Source organism: Sceloporus occidentalis, unplaced genomic scaffold (assembly GCF_023333645.1).
Source record: "Sceloporus occidentalis isolate IW3139 unplaced genomic scaffold, rSceOcc1.0.p SCAF_6, whole genome shotgun sequence".
NCBI lineage: Eukaryota > Metazoa > Chordata > Lepidosauria > Squamata > Phrynosomatidae > Sceloporus > Sceloporus occidentalis.
In genome coordinates, this window is record NW_028316986.1 from 100,455,445 (window position 1) to 100,471,030 (window position 15,586).

Consider the following 15,586-nt stretch of genomic DNA (forward strand, 5'->3'; position numbering starts at 1 on the left):
CTACCCTTTATGGGTGGTCTGTACTGCACCTTAATTTGGTTTTAAATGGGTACATGCTGGCTAAACAGTACAGAGGTATGTTTTGACTTGGTGCTGCAATTATCCCAACTTTGGTGCCAACTGGGCCTCCAGGGGGTGGGTGGGAATTTCACAACTGGAGTGCCACTGCAGAAAACGCCTTCTCCAATTCCCCTATCCCACATTTGTTTCCCCACTGATGGAATACAGTAGAGAACCCCTTCAATAAATCTCAGTTCTTGGGCAGGCAGACACACAAAGAGGTATGTGCTCCCACAAGTCTCAAGACTTTTTGGCTTTAAGAGTTAGTCCTAGCACTTTGAATTCAAACCAGAAGCATATTAGCAGTCAGTGAAATTTCTTTGTAACTGTTGTTATATGGAATCTCCATGGAATCCCAGTGAGCAATCTAGCTGCTACATTTTGCTACATTTAGCTGCAGTTTCTGAGTCACCTTCAAGGGCAGCCCTACATAGAGTGCATTGCAGTAGTCTCTCTGGCAAGTTACCAGTCCATGGACTACTAAGTTAACCCTGTCCAAAAAAGGCCATATTTAGAAGACCAGTCAAAATTGGTACCAAGCACTTCAAGACACAGAGTCTATCTGGGCCCCCAGTGACTTGGGCCCGGTACCCACCACCAACAAGTGGCATACTGGCGCTGATACTAGGGTTAGGGACCGCGTGGCAACCACATGGTCCCTAACCCTGGTATGCAGTGGCAGCATAACAATGATGGTGTCCCATCCATATGGGTGCCACCATTGTGATGTATGTACCATGTGGCATCTGCACAGCGCCACGTAGCACTTACATAGTGAGTGCACAAGTGGCGCACTCACGACATCATTGCAGTGCTCAAAAAAAGAACCCGGAAATACCTGGATCTTTTTCCTCCACAGTGACAACGTGCCGTTTGGGGGCTGCGCCGTCCATGCAGAGGAAAATAAGCCGCTGGCAGGCCTCCCTTTTGGGGCGGTCTGTCCCGGGCCAAAGGTTGATTCAGAAAAGTTCCAGAAAGGATCTTGTTAGCCTGTTGCAACAAAAACAGAATCCTGTGGCACCTTAATAGACAGGCAAATTTATTGTGGGATAAGAAGCTTCTGTGGACAACGTCCACTTCATTGGATACATAGAGTGGCATCCAGTGAGGAATATAAGATTGCATAAATCAAACTACATGTGGGGACCAAAAAGTCATCATTGAACAACAGACATATTCTGCTGATAGCAGTAGAAGCAGAGTTTCCTAGATAGCATGTTGATTTGTGCTTTGTCTTTGCAAGCTGTGACTGTGAATTGTGCATTGCATATTGTGCACTGCAAATGTACATAGTTCATTCTGCATCTCAGTTGTACATGCTGTATTGTGTGTTGTAAAATGTTCAGTGTGTATTGTACACTTCACAACAGCACCTAGTCATTCACATATTCTGCGCAACATTGCTACACTGAAAGGAGGTAGTGTAGTGCTCATGTAGCATATCTCCATTTTCAGATAGTTATGCTAAACTGAGGGGATGTTGGATTACAGCTGTAAAGTTATTTGATTTATACACAATTATAACCCTGTTAACTTGAGATGATTACTTCATGCACCTAGTGAAGCAGCCGAGGTACACAGAAGTTTGTGCCATCATGAATTGGTTCATCTTCAAGGTGCCAAAAGACTCTTTGTTGGTTTTGCTAGAATAGTTCAGCCCTCTTCTTCCTTCCACCCTCTGCCTCATCTAGTCTTGATTCTGGAGGTACTCACTGTAACACTTAAAAACTCATGGATTGTAGTATCCAAGGAGATCTGGTGGCGCAATGGTTAAATGAGGTACTGCAGCCTCTCACAGCCACAAGATTGTGAGTTCGATCCTGCAGGGCTCCAGAGTTGACTCAGCCTTGCATTTTTCTGTAGGTCCCTAAAATGTACCCAGCTTGGTGGGGGCAAATAGTTTACACACTGTAAACCACATAGGGAGTGATTAAGTGCACTGATAAACAGTATAGAAATGTACTTGCTACTGCTGTTCACAGACACTTCAGATTTTCTCCATTTTATTGTCTTTACAGTTGCAGTAGCAAAAAGGCATCCTCTGTCACTCTACCCCAAATACTTTAAACTTGGCTTGAGCTCTGCTCACAAGACCAATCAACCTGACTTATTGTTGTGTAGTTTTTTTTAATCAAATAGAAAGTACCCTTGCAAGGCCCTCCTGTTGTCCCCCCCCCCCCACTTCCTCATCAGCATGCAGGTGTTGGTTTTTAAGGTTATTTGCTGATCTAAAGACAAGGAACACCTCACTGAGAGCTCCACTGTCTCTCCCTGCCTGTGAGCAGCAGCAGCAGTGATAAGGACAGAGGCTTCAGCCATCTCTAAGGAGGCAGGATCACAAAGAGCTCCTCTGATCCCTTCTGGCATCTGGTCTTTCCCTCATTAGCACATTAAAGCTGCTCTGTCCATTCTATCAGAGCCACTCTGTCCATTCTCCAGTCTTGTCTATGGAGCCATTTATGCCTCAGCTCTTTGGAAACTTCCCCAGTTCAAGAGGCGCTAACTAACCCTGTTCCCAAAGCTGAAATTACAATCTGTGTGTGTGTTTTTTAAAAAAGTCTTCTACATACAACAGGTACACAGTGAGTGCAGAACTTCCAAATTTTCCAGCTAAGCTGCAAATATTCACAGGGTTTGTCTTGTCAAATGATACAGAGTGAGAAAGCTCTTCTTTCCCCAGTGGCATAATTCAGTACGTGAGCTTCTTCATGTGTTTAGATTTATACACTGTTATTTTACTGTACTGGGCGGAGGGGGAAGAGTCTAATTCCAAATCTGCTCAAAAGGGGGCACAGAGAGCATTAAGTAATAGTAAGTAAGTAAGTAATAAAATTTATTCGGTCTTTGACCAGTATAAGAGAGCACTAAGTAAAAAGAAGAGAACAGTTGCAAGAGGCTAAAAAGCATATCAAAGCTGTAGTGCATTAAGTATAGGGCCAAAATTGCAAGCATACTTTGGATGTACTTTTCATGGTCTTCTGGGAATTCTACTTCATTTTATTCAATATGCATTACCACTATTCACAAACTAAGTTTTGTCTTTCCCCCACTTTAAGAGGTCACATTTTGCTGTAGTAAATGTGAGAAAAGATCCTCAATTTACAACAAGATTCATGTCATACTCCCCTGGAAACCTTTGAGAAAGCTATTAATCCCAATGGGTAAGTGGAACATCCATGTTCAGGAGCAGTATTGCCTGAATATCAATTGCTGGTAGGCTTCCCAGAGACATTTGGTTGGCCATTATGGGAAACGGGGTGTTGCATCATCAAATTCATCCTTGCCATCCTTCACAATAAGCAATAATAATGTTTATTTATAATGCCCAAGGGTGGAACATCAAACATATATAATAATAATAATAATAATAGACAATAAAATACAGGACTATAAAATGCTAAAAGCTAAAATAATATGCTAATATACCAAAAAAAAAAAAAAACCCACACCTGTCATTACCCATCTCATCAACCTTAGGCACACTCAGCAACTCAGCAATCCAGTGAATCAAAGAGAAAAGTCTTCAACCCTTTAGAAAGCGGGTGAGATCCTCCTCCAGCCAGAAATGTAAAGCAACCAAGAGTACTTCAACACTAACCCTTTTTCCATTATTACACTATTCATAAACTCACTCATACACTCAGTTCTCAGAACCCAGGCCAGATGCCCTTCAAATCATTGCATTTCCTGTGTGTTTCTCCTTTGTATCCCATTTTATTAAGTGCTGGTTTGAAGCATCTTTTGAAGTTCCCATAACAGCTCTGTGGTCTGAACAGATATAGCAGCAGCATCTCACCCCATAAGGAAGAGTGGCCAAATTATCTCATTAGTGACAAGATCAAACTGACTACCACACTTTTCCTTGCCTACCACACTGCCATTTCCTTCATATCCCCCCCCCCATTAGAGGTTTTCTAAAGAAACAAATATAGTGAACACTGTGTCCATTCACCAAAGTCCTCCTTGCAACCCCCTCCCAAAAACAAACAAACAGCAAGATAAGAAATATCTTTAAATGTTGTGTGCCTTCAAGTCATTTCTGACCTACGGTGACCCTAAGGCAAACCTATTACAGTACAGGGTTTTCTTAGACGGTTTTGTTCAGAGTGGGTTTGCCAATGCCATCCTCTGAGGCTGAGAGCATGTGACTTGCCCAGGGTCACCCAGTGGATTTCATGGCTGAGTGAGGATTTGAACCGTGTTCTCCAGAATTCAAACCATTATACCATGCTGGGTCTCCAAGCAGTATCTAGGGTTCCCAAATCTTGGGCTGTGGCCCTTCATCAAAGTGAGGGGGAAGAATTTTAGGATTAGAGCTCTGTCTTGAAAAGGATGTTTATATTTCCCTCAGGCGTGTTTGAGTGGCTCCTCTGTCCCATTGTTGTCGACACTTAATGAATCATACTTAATGACTTTGCCAGGACTCAGTGACATCATTAGCGTTGGTGTCACCTAGTGCAGTACCTCATGGTGTCACCCCCTCAAAAAAATTACCTCCAAATCACAGATTTGCAATATATTTTATCTTCTTTTCCTTCCCCAAACCTTGTGTACCTATCACTGATTCCTTCCCCTAATCGCAACTGATTAAAATTAAGATCCTTGTCATGCCTACACAGAGAAGTATAAACTGGCAGGCCTACTGTACACCAACCCATGTCCTCTAACCTGGGAGGATCTGGTCTACCCCCATCGAAGCGGGCCTTAGTGGATAAGTTGTGCTATTCCCTCACTTTTGGCATGGATGAAGCCTCTGGCCACACAAAGATGCTTGACTTTGGAGGAACTTCATCAGTGGCCCCAAGGGGAAGAAAGAAAGAAAAATCTCCTTCTCTTTGGAGCTGCTGCCACCTCCCCACCCAAGCTCCTCTCATGAAGTTGCTCAAAAGTCAGTCATAGATGCATGAATCTATTTGTGTGTAAAGTAAGCATGACAGTTTGTAAGTAGATATAGATGTAAGTATATGTATGTATATGCATGTGGTATGTATGTATTGTATTTTTTTTAATAATAAAAATTAAAAAAAAAAAAGTCAAGCAGCTCTCTGTGGCCAAAGACTTCAATCAGAATGAGGCATCCAGCCATGAGATCAACAGTGATAGTGTAGATCCCTCACCCCACTCGGTTGGGGCTGCACTGGGTCCTCCTGGGTCAGAGAGAGTAACTTGGTGTAGACCAATGACTATTTATAAAATAATTTTACAGACAGTCATTTGGTGTTACTCCTGCTGATGGTGCACACCCCTAATGACACTTCTGCCAGGACCCACCTCCTGTAACATTACAAGGGGTTTGGACCTGAAATCTTAGAATCGTAGAGTTGGAAGGGGCCCTATGGGCCATCAGCCGCTTGTTTAGTGCAGGATTTCCAGCTAGAGCATCCCCAGCAGATAGCCCCTTTTTGAAGACATCCAGGGAAGGCGACCTCATCACCTTTCTAGGCTATTGGTTTTATGGCCAAACTGCTGTCAAGAAATTTATTCAGTGAAAATCTGCCCTCCAGTAACTTAAAAACATTAGACTTTAGTTCGGCTGGTTCTTGACACTACAGAGAATAAATCTGCAGCCTCCTCTTTGTGACAGCCCTTGAGGCATTTAAAGATTATGATCATGTTACCCCTCAGTCTTCTCTTCACCAAGTTGAATATGCCCAGCTCCTTCAACCTCTCCTCATATGTTTTGTTCTCCATGCTTTTTACACTTGTTGCCCATTTCTGACATCCCTCCAACTTATCTGTACACTTCTTAAAATGAGCCAACCATAACTGACCACAGTATCCCAGATAAAGCCTGACCAGTGCAAAATATAGGGAGACTATTCCTTCTGTAATGTGAAAACCATTTTGTGCATTTGATATTGTAGTTTAAAGGTATAGTTTTAATTTTGCTAGTTGTTTATGTCTCAACTATTAGCATTACATTCGGAGATATACAGGAATTACAATTGTACAAAAAACATTATTAAGATTCTGTGTGGTGTGGTAATGGGAAGAGGTCAGTCAGGGGTGACATCACAAGTTACTGTACCAGGTGGCACCAACCCTAGGGATTCCACTGGTGAAGTTAAACCGCTCGGATTCCCAGTGATTGGGCGGTATATAAATAAAACCTATTATTATTATTATTATTATTATTATTATTATTATGGAAGGAAATAATGGAGCAAAAGAAAATATCTTTGTTCGCTGGGAGTTGAGGTCACAGGCAACTATAGGCACAACCATTTACATATCACTGCACCTTGTTAATTTTGCATAGAATTATTTAAATATTTCTCTCTATTTTTCTCCCAAAAGGTGAAGGATAAGTAATGTAACATGAAGGAGCCTTCAAATTCATATTTCTTTCCCAACGCCTTGATCTTGGGGAAAAATAAACAGTTCTTTGTTCTCTCTTTAAGCAAAATCCCACAGGAAGATTTTCTTTTGTTCTACACAAGAAAGCTCAAGTGTTCAAGGTTATGAGTTCATGCCACCAGACTTGAAAAGGCAAACAGATTTGATCTTCAGGTTGTTGTTGTTTTAATTAGCAGTAGAAAAATCTATAATTTATTCAGATTATCGTTTGCCTCACTTGCCATGAAACACAACTGATCTTGTTGATTTTCAGGTAGCAGAATGTTTCCAAGGCTGTGATATTCCTGTTCTGTTTGTTTGTACAAATAACTAAATACTTCATAATTTGCCTTACTATAAAGTAATCTACTTTTATTTTATTAACAAGGCAAAACACTTTTCTTTGGGTTCCAAATATCAATATTATGCCTCCCCTTCCAACGTTACACCTTCTTGTTGTAGGTCTCATCAGATACGCATGGGAAATATGAATTTGTCTGGCCATACTGAGACAGTTATATGATCATTCTTGACTTCTGAGCCATTCAAAGACTAGTTGGCTTTGTGATATCTCAGGTTTGTTCAAGATTAGAAGCAGGGACAGCTTTCCTCATGAGTAGATGTTTTGTCTTTCCCAGTTTTTCACTGAGGACCAGTAAGACTATGCAACAGGATTTATAGCTGGTACAGACATAATTGTGGCTTTCTGATAGTTGTGATCAGCTACTATAATAGACCCAGCCTCTGAAATATGACACTCTGATCCGTAATCTCCTTCACTCTCCACAAAACCACCTGTTAAGGCTAAACAGGATGAAGGACAGCTAAACATGTTTGCTGTTAAATCCAGAGCAGTTGGTTGTGATAAGTGAGCAGAACTTGGAAATGTTATTCTTTGGGGACTTCCACAACCCATCGTATCCAATTGATCATGCTGGGGGATTCTGGGAACTGTAGTCTACAAAAGTAACATTTCCAAATAGCATCTTACCTGTTCCCACCTTCAAGGATCTACAGCTTTTAGAAACCTGGATTGGCAGTTCTGAGGATACACCAGTGTTCTGTTCCCAAGAAGATCAGTTCATAGCCAAAAGCAGTGCCTCAATATACATCAAAGTGCTTCCTTAGAAGCAGCACTTAGGAGGTTAGTTTATTGTCCTTACATCAGTGATTAAAGCCTCCTACGTTTTATCATGCTATTCTTCAGATGGTGTCTTTGAATGCATTTAATGAGGAGAAGTAACTCAAAGTTAACAGTCCTCAGTAGAATTTGGGCCTTTTAAATCCAATAGCCCCCCCCCCCCCCTTTTTGCCTTTTGACAAAATACCCCATGATATTTTATTCTATTTATATTCCTAAGGGTTACTATAAGACATCATACATAAATTTATACAAGAGACATATAACAGTTTAGGGGGCTGAAGGGAAGACCCACAGGACATAGCATTTTTTATTTAAGCCCAGTCTTTTAAGTTATCCATTTTAAATCTTGTGCATTCAAGATTTAATGGATAAAAATAGTATTCTCGATACATCATCAGATGATGATCAGATACATCTCATTGGCATGCTAAGCCTAAGGTTTCTCTGAGCAAGCTAGCAGGACAAGGTATGAACTTGGTGGCCAGTGTACATATGTGTTAGATTTAATCCAGAAGCATGGCATAATCTTTCTATTCCTGATTCTAAAACCTTTACTGATACATCTATTGCTGAGTTTTGAGGAAGGAGGAAAACCTATTTTTTAAAACTTAAGTACATCAACTAATTTGTACATAAAAAATCATACATTGTCAGTGACTGCAAATCCCTTTTGGGTCATGGGTCTACATAGCATTCAGTAATTTTCCACATTCAAAAGAGGAGTTAGCTACTGAAATTACAAAACAATCCTTTCATTTGTGTAAATTATATCTAGATAGGAACCCTGTGAATTTTCCCAGGCTATGTTGAAGGAATGCAGTTGGCAAATTCTCAGAAAGCCAAGGACAAGCTTGCCATACAAGCACGAAAATAATTTGACCACATAGTTACAAGTTTATTAGAAGCCCTAACAACAATCCAGATTTTGAGGAAGCAAGATAGTCAATTTGGATTACATATTTTAGAAGGCTGATTCTTAAAAAGAAAGATTGGCCTGTTACAGACTGCCAAAATAATGCTGCTTCGGGTCTCTTTGGAGGTATGCTGTTTAAATGATGCATGCATCCTAAGAATCCGGAAGCTGCACCAAAGCTGCACTCCAGTGCTTAGGAATGGAGTGTGGCTTTGGCGCGACCTCCGGACTCTTAGGACCCATGCATCATTTAAATAGCATACCTCCAAAGAGACCCGAAGCAGCTTTATTTTGGCAGTCTGTAACAGGCCATAGAAAAGTCAAGTTGTTCTAAATTAACAGAAACTGTCAGAACACAAGAGTAGCACTAGCTTCAGAAGGCTGTGATGAGCAGAAGACAATTTCCTACCACAATTTTAGTGAAAGCAAGTCTCCAGTCTTCCATAACATTTTTTGTTAAGAATGTCTTTAAAGTGGAGAAGGACAATTATATCTTAGCCAAGAAACTCTGCTATACATAGGGAAAATGAGCAAAATGACATTACGCATGAAATTCCTAACTAGGCAGGTCAGAGAAAATTGGCTACCATGTTTTCCCTTCTAAGAGCTTTTACTAGGACACAGTAAAAGAAATAATCCATATGGGACCGCAACAAAATGTTGTAGCATGGAATCCTCTTGTTTATGTCACAGGCCCTCATACCCTTCCTCATAATACTCATAATACTCATAATACTTTCTCCTCCCATGCTATTCCCTCCTTATAGCAGGCAGTATTCATTGTATAGTTACTAAACATTCCCAGTTTTCATTATGCTGTTTGGGAAGTCCCTAGCATTTGCAAAATGTAGGGTTCCTCTGAATCTACTGGTGCCTCCCTCTTTGGTGTGTAGGGGTAGAAAGATTTTGGATAGCAACAGAACTCACACCTGAACACCAGAAATAGAGGAAACTATCTTAAGAATATTGCAGGTAGGAAGAACAAGTGAACTGATAAGGCTCACTTGGGGGCAAAACAGATGGGCATCCAGGAGCAGCCAGAAGCCACTTCCAGCCCATTCACCCCTGGGGCCACAGCAAACATATCCCATGGCCCCAAGGGCGCCTCCTGCCACAGTCCCAAAAGGACTATGGTAAGGAGCAGCTAGAAGCTGCTCCTTTTGGGGCCAATTTTGGGCTGGCTTAGGCAGACCCCCATGAACCCATGGCTTCCAGGTGCTCCAGGGGTGTGCATCGTGTGCATATCCCCAGAGCAACCGGAAGCTGCCCCTGTCTGCCCATTAGTTTGGGGCCTAACAATTTTCTTTAATCCAGGTTCTGAAAGTAGCTTGTGGTGGTTTGTTTTGTTTTTTTATGATCCTGACTTATGGAAAATCTGGTTGGCATTTACCATGATAAAAGCTGGCATCAATTGATTATTCGATGGTTTCTCCCTCCCTACAGTTCTTCACACCTCTCTAATAAGTTTCCCCACCTTTTGTAATGGTGGTTACGGTAGGGTTGCTATATTTTGAGGGGGGGGGAGAGAATACACACTGACTGTTATGACAACTCTCACTTTAAATACTCCTAATATATAAAATTTTATCTCTGAAAAAGAGGACAATCCAAGAAAAGGAGGATGTATGGGAACCTTAAGTCATTGCTCCGGCCTCTGAGAGAGAGAAGAACAGCCAGATACACTTCCATCATGCCTGGGCATCAGCAGCTGCTGAGGAACTGCTTCCTTCATATTCCAACTGTTGTTGTTCTGTCCTCTGGAAGAGAAGAAGAGCAGCCAGCATCTGCTGGACTTAACCCCTGCCCCCACTGGCAAGACATTTTCCTTCTGTATTTCATTCTATTTAGATTGTAAGCATGAGGGAAGCTAACTGTTGAATTGTTTGTAAACTGCTTTTGGAGCCAATTTTGGCTGAAGGGTGAGGTATAAATACTCCAAATAAATAAAAAAGAGCCCATCATTCTGGGCATACATATTTCGCTTGGTTGAGGCTGTCTTGGGGCCATACATTGGAGCATCTCCCTGAGCCAGGAGTAGGCAGTCTGATGGACTCCAGATGTTTTATCTCCAACTCTTTTCAGCCCCAGTGAGTATACCCAATGGTCAGGAACAAATGAAACTGCAGCTCAAAGTATCTACTCTAGAGGGCTTCACATTCCTACTTCTCAAGCAGTAAAGTGACTCTTTCAACTTGGAATAGTCTAATGGGTCTTCCCAGTAGGAAACCTGGTAAGTCAACACTACTACTCCTCCCCTCCACACACACACACACTTATCATTTTATTTACTAAAATATGTATATCCCTATATCATGAACTCTCAGGCCAAAATCCATTAAAGCAATAAAATGATTTGTTAAAAATAAAATAAGTTCTATTCTAGTTGAGACAAGTAATTGGAACTAAACCACAATCCTTTGCTTGCTCCAACCTTTGGCTTATTTCCTAGTTCTTACTTTCCAGTTTTGACTCCTGGCTCCCACTTAATGGCTACTATAGTTTAGTCATAGCTAACAAGAAACTACATTTATCTTTGCACTAGTTGCCTTAGCCATTTATGAATAATCAAATTAGTTAAATTCCAGAACTTGGGGAGGGAGGTATAACAACATGTTGGGATTTGTTGTAAAATAAAACTGAATTAATGTAAATATATATCACATATAAGTTTCAATATTGCTGAATTATACAGGGAACAGCTTGTAACTGTGTTTACATGCAAAAATAACTGGCTTGATGAGATAAGACAGCATGCTGGTGCAATGGACCAACACACCAGAACAACAAAAGAAAGATTCTGAGATCCAAACACTGGCCTCCTTATCTCAACAAGCCTAAGTTATAAGCCATGAAGAAGCCATGGCCTATAACTCTGGCTTATTAAGGGAGAGACACATAGCTCCAAGATCAGATGTCAAAATAAGCAATCCTTGTATAGGTGCTATGTTGACTGAGGATGTTGGGAACTGTAGTTGAACACATCTGGAGGGCAGCAGGTTGGGAAAGACTGTCCTCTTTTCTGTTCCTAAATAAAGTCTAATGTTGTCTGCCCCTTCACCACCACATCTTAGCTGGAAAAAGAAATCCTTCCAATATTCTCTCCCCACTCCCTCTTTCTCTGTCTTTCTTTCAGTCCACATACACTGCAACTGGATCCAAGCTAACTGATAACATTTCTAATCACAACCCACCTCTCATTCTTTCGCTCCTCAAACCTCCCCTCCATCACATTTTGAGATTTACTAATAATACGGAGGGGGGCAGATTAGACGTAGAAAAGGCCAGTGTGCTTCTTCCACTACCCCAATAATTTCCAATATCACCCAAAAGGTCATCATATCCTAAACTGCCAAGAGGAAATACAATACCTTTCTTCTTCAGTGCCCTTTGGGGCCAAAGTCCTGGAAGGAATTCACCCACCCACATCAGCTTCAAATATAGCACTTGAGCAGGTGTTCCTGTGTTGGCTCATGCAATGCTGTATTTGCTTCAAGCATTCTGCATCTACGACCAATTAAGCAAAATATATTTTTCCTCTCAGACAGGCTTTCCAAGATGTTCGCAGATGGAGAAAGTTTGTGAAAATGAAGGCAGTAATATTACTTGATGAGTCAGAGAAATTATCATCAGAGTTGGTGGCAATAATCATCTCCAAATGCTTAAAACACTTGGAAAATCCAAATCCCCCTCCCCTTATCCAGTCACTGTTCTGCCATGAGCCAAGCTTAATTAATAGTCCTGTGCCTTGGAATTACTAATCATTTACATGGATGACATCTGGAATACATGAAGCAAGAATCAAGGGGAGCATCACTGCATGGTTTGGCAATGAGATAGCAAGCAATCTCCCATTCCAGAGGTAGAAATTATGGGGCCCCAGGTGTTGGCAGACTTCAATTCCCAGTATTCTTCAATAATGGCAAGTTATAGGGAGCACACAACTTTCTTACTATAAAAGTTACTACTACAAGTTGTTATGCTCTATAAAGCCTTATACATTTCATGCCCAAGCTATCTGAAGGACCACCTCTTCCCTTATGAGCCTGCCTGAGCTGTAAGTTGATTGGGGAGGCACTTCTCTTAGTCCCAACACCTTCATAGGCACATTTGGTAGGAATATAGGACAGGACCTTCTGTGTGGATGTTCCCAGACTCTGGAATTTCCTTCCTAATGAAGGTTACAATGACCCATTCTTTGCTGTCTTTTCAGTGGCAGGCAGCTGAAGACCCTTTTACTTCCAACAGGATTTGGGGATTTCAGTCACAACAAAAATCCACCAAACAGTGATACGTTTATTGGACCAAACAAAATGCACAATATACATGTTGCAAGTGTTCGAAGCTTCACTGGCTTCTTCATCAGGCAAGGTGTTACAAACCAAACAGGAGAAAAACATTGAAGCTGTTATTCATAGGCCTACATTTTGATGTTTCTCTTTTTAGTTAAGATGGTATGGAGGGGCAAATCAAGTCAGATAGGATTTTTTTTAAAAAACTTACCCTGTTGCTGTGTAGCATAGTGGTTTGAGTACTGGACTATGCCTCTGGGGACTTGGGCAAGTAACATATTCTCAGCCTCAAAGGAAGGCAATGGCAAACCTCCTCTGAACAAAACATGTCAAGAAAATCCCATTATAGGTTCACAATAAGTCAGAAATGACTTGAAGGCACATAACAATAACAAATTGCCACTTCAAACCACAAAGTGAAGCAGAGCATGGGCTCATGAGAGGAGAACAAAGTACCTCAGAAGACAGCAGCACATTCCCAAAAGCCAAGCTGACATGTGAACTGAGCCAAAATATCCCAAAACACTTAGGGTTAAGTTGGGGGCCCAAAAAAAGTGTAGCTCCTAGACAAAACATGTAATGTAATTTCCAGCATTTACATTTTTCAAAAACTGAGTATTAATTATGTAACTCTTCACATCCTAAATACCCAAAAGGCATCAGATCTCATCTGATCTTGGAATCTAAGCAGGATTAGTTCTGGTTAGTACTTGGATGGAAGACTGCCAACAAATATCAGTGGACAATACTTCAGAGGAAGAGACTGGCACAACTACCTCTGAGTATTCCTTGCCTAAGAAAATCCTATGAAATTCATGGGGTCGTCATAAGCCAACAGCTTACTTGAAGGCACATTCTGAAGACACGCATGTAACTTTTCATCTTCAAAGATGTGCAGATTCACTCTACCCTAGAAATATGTATGCTCTGCTCCTCTTTAAGGGTGAGAAACTTCAGCTACTAACTTTCTTGGTCCTTCAGCTACAGGTGGGCACTCCCATCACCCAAACCACTGGTCATGCTGGCTGGGATTTTAAAGAAATTTAGTAGTTAACATCAGAAAAGCCATGGTTTCCCTATCCTTGGGAGCGTATTAAATAGGTAAACAACATATGGATACACTCAGCAGCAATAGGTCCAGTCAACCTTCCATGAAAAAACTTGATCAGAAATTAAATCTGTGAGGGGGGCATTCACAAGAAGGGCACATTTGCTAAATGCAAAAGGTCCTGGGTTCAGTCCCTGGTATCTTCAGGTAGAGTGAGTGAAACTCCCACTTGAAACCTGGGAAGTCAGTGTCAACAACAAAATAAAATTAGATGGGCCCATTGTCTGAGTAAGGCAGATGGCAGCAGCCATGTACTACAGGATGGCCTTTCTCAACCTTTTTGGCACAGAAAAACCCTTGAGATAATCTTTAGGTCTTGAGAACCCCTGCATAAAAATTATTTATATCTGTAGTAAAAAGGGGGTGTGTGTTTTTCCACCAATCCCAATCTTCCCCAGAACCCCTAGCGACCTCTCGTGGAACCCTAAGGGTTTCAAGGAACCCTGGCTCAGAAACCCTGCAGCAGGAGGTTTATGAGATTATTCTGGATAATCAGACTTGAAGGAAGAGAATTGTGGATTTTCCATTTAAAAGGGACACTGTTTTAAAATAAACTGATTTTGCATCACTCCGGCAGACTCATCCAACCCTTTAAGATTGTTGCATCATCTTCCTCTTAAAGACTACCTACAAAGGCAATCTAAGGCTGCATCCACACTGGAGAAATAACCCACTCTGGGCCCCACAACAAACTCCAACTCCCAGAATTGCATAGCCTTGAGCCAGGACAGTTAAAGTGGTGCCAAACCAGGATACTTCTCCAGTGTGGATGCAGCCCTAGTTTTGCTTCACCAACCTGTTTAGGAACTCTTCTTGTCTTGACAATATAGAGAACTTTCCCTATCACCAGCAGGCAGGCTGGAGCTAATCCTCCAAACCCGCTGAAAACCTCACGGGGCATTAGGCTTTGTTTGTTAGGAACATGGCAAATGTGTAGAAGCACACGGGTACACGCACACATACTGCATCCCCATATTCAAAAAGGAAGCCACTAATCACCTCGGATGTGTTTCTAAATCCCCGACTTCATCCTCTCCACTCAAATAATCCGATCTGGGTATGAAGTCCTCTGAGATTTCATCATTAAGATTGAAAACTTCACACTGCAGTGACTTCTCATTAAGGATCATTTCCTTAGGAAAACAGGCAGCTCAGTCTAGGTTGTTCCTGAACAAGTTGGTGAAGCAAAACTCCCAATTCTGGGAGTTGGAGATCTGCTAGGCGAAAGAGCCCCAGTTCTGTGCAAAGTGTTGCTTTCAAGAAGCCTGACTTGGGAGTCACACGCAGCATTTGCCACAACCTAATGGGGTGATTCATTTTCACAACCTATGGAAGCACCGGCCGACTTCAGTCCTTTGCAAAAGAGTGGGCTTTGACTACACCACTTATGTTTCTGGAGGATGGGTCCCCTTGGGTGCAAAGGGAAAGGGCTGGCAGAGGCTTCTTCCTGTCCTGGATCAGCAGGTGGCATCCCTTTGCCCACACCTTGTCCAAAGAAAGAGCTGGAGCTGCTCAGATAATGAGAAGGAGGGGAGGTGTGCTGGCTGGTTCCCCCAAAATGCCTTTCGCCTCCTCCATTCTTTCAGTTTAGCTAAAGGATGGAAAAGGAGGAATGCCCAAGAGGAACTGGGTAGAATTTACAGCCCTCCTGATTTTTCTCTCTCCTCATGAAGAGGGCTGTGGTTCCTTCACACTTTTACTCTTTTTGCAACTACCCTCTTCCAGCCAGCATCCAA

At 41.7% G+C, this 15,586-nt stretch overlaps 1 protein-coding gene across 1 annotated transcript in view; it reads right to left on the reverse strand.

The window, feature by feature from the left end:
- Positions 1–15,586, reverse strand: part of LOC149311166 (solute carrier family 35 member F1) — a 265,295-nt gene that overhangs the window by 248,824 nt on the left and 885 nt on the right. The window lies entirely within an intron of this gene.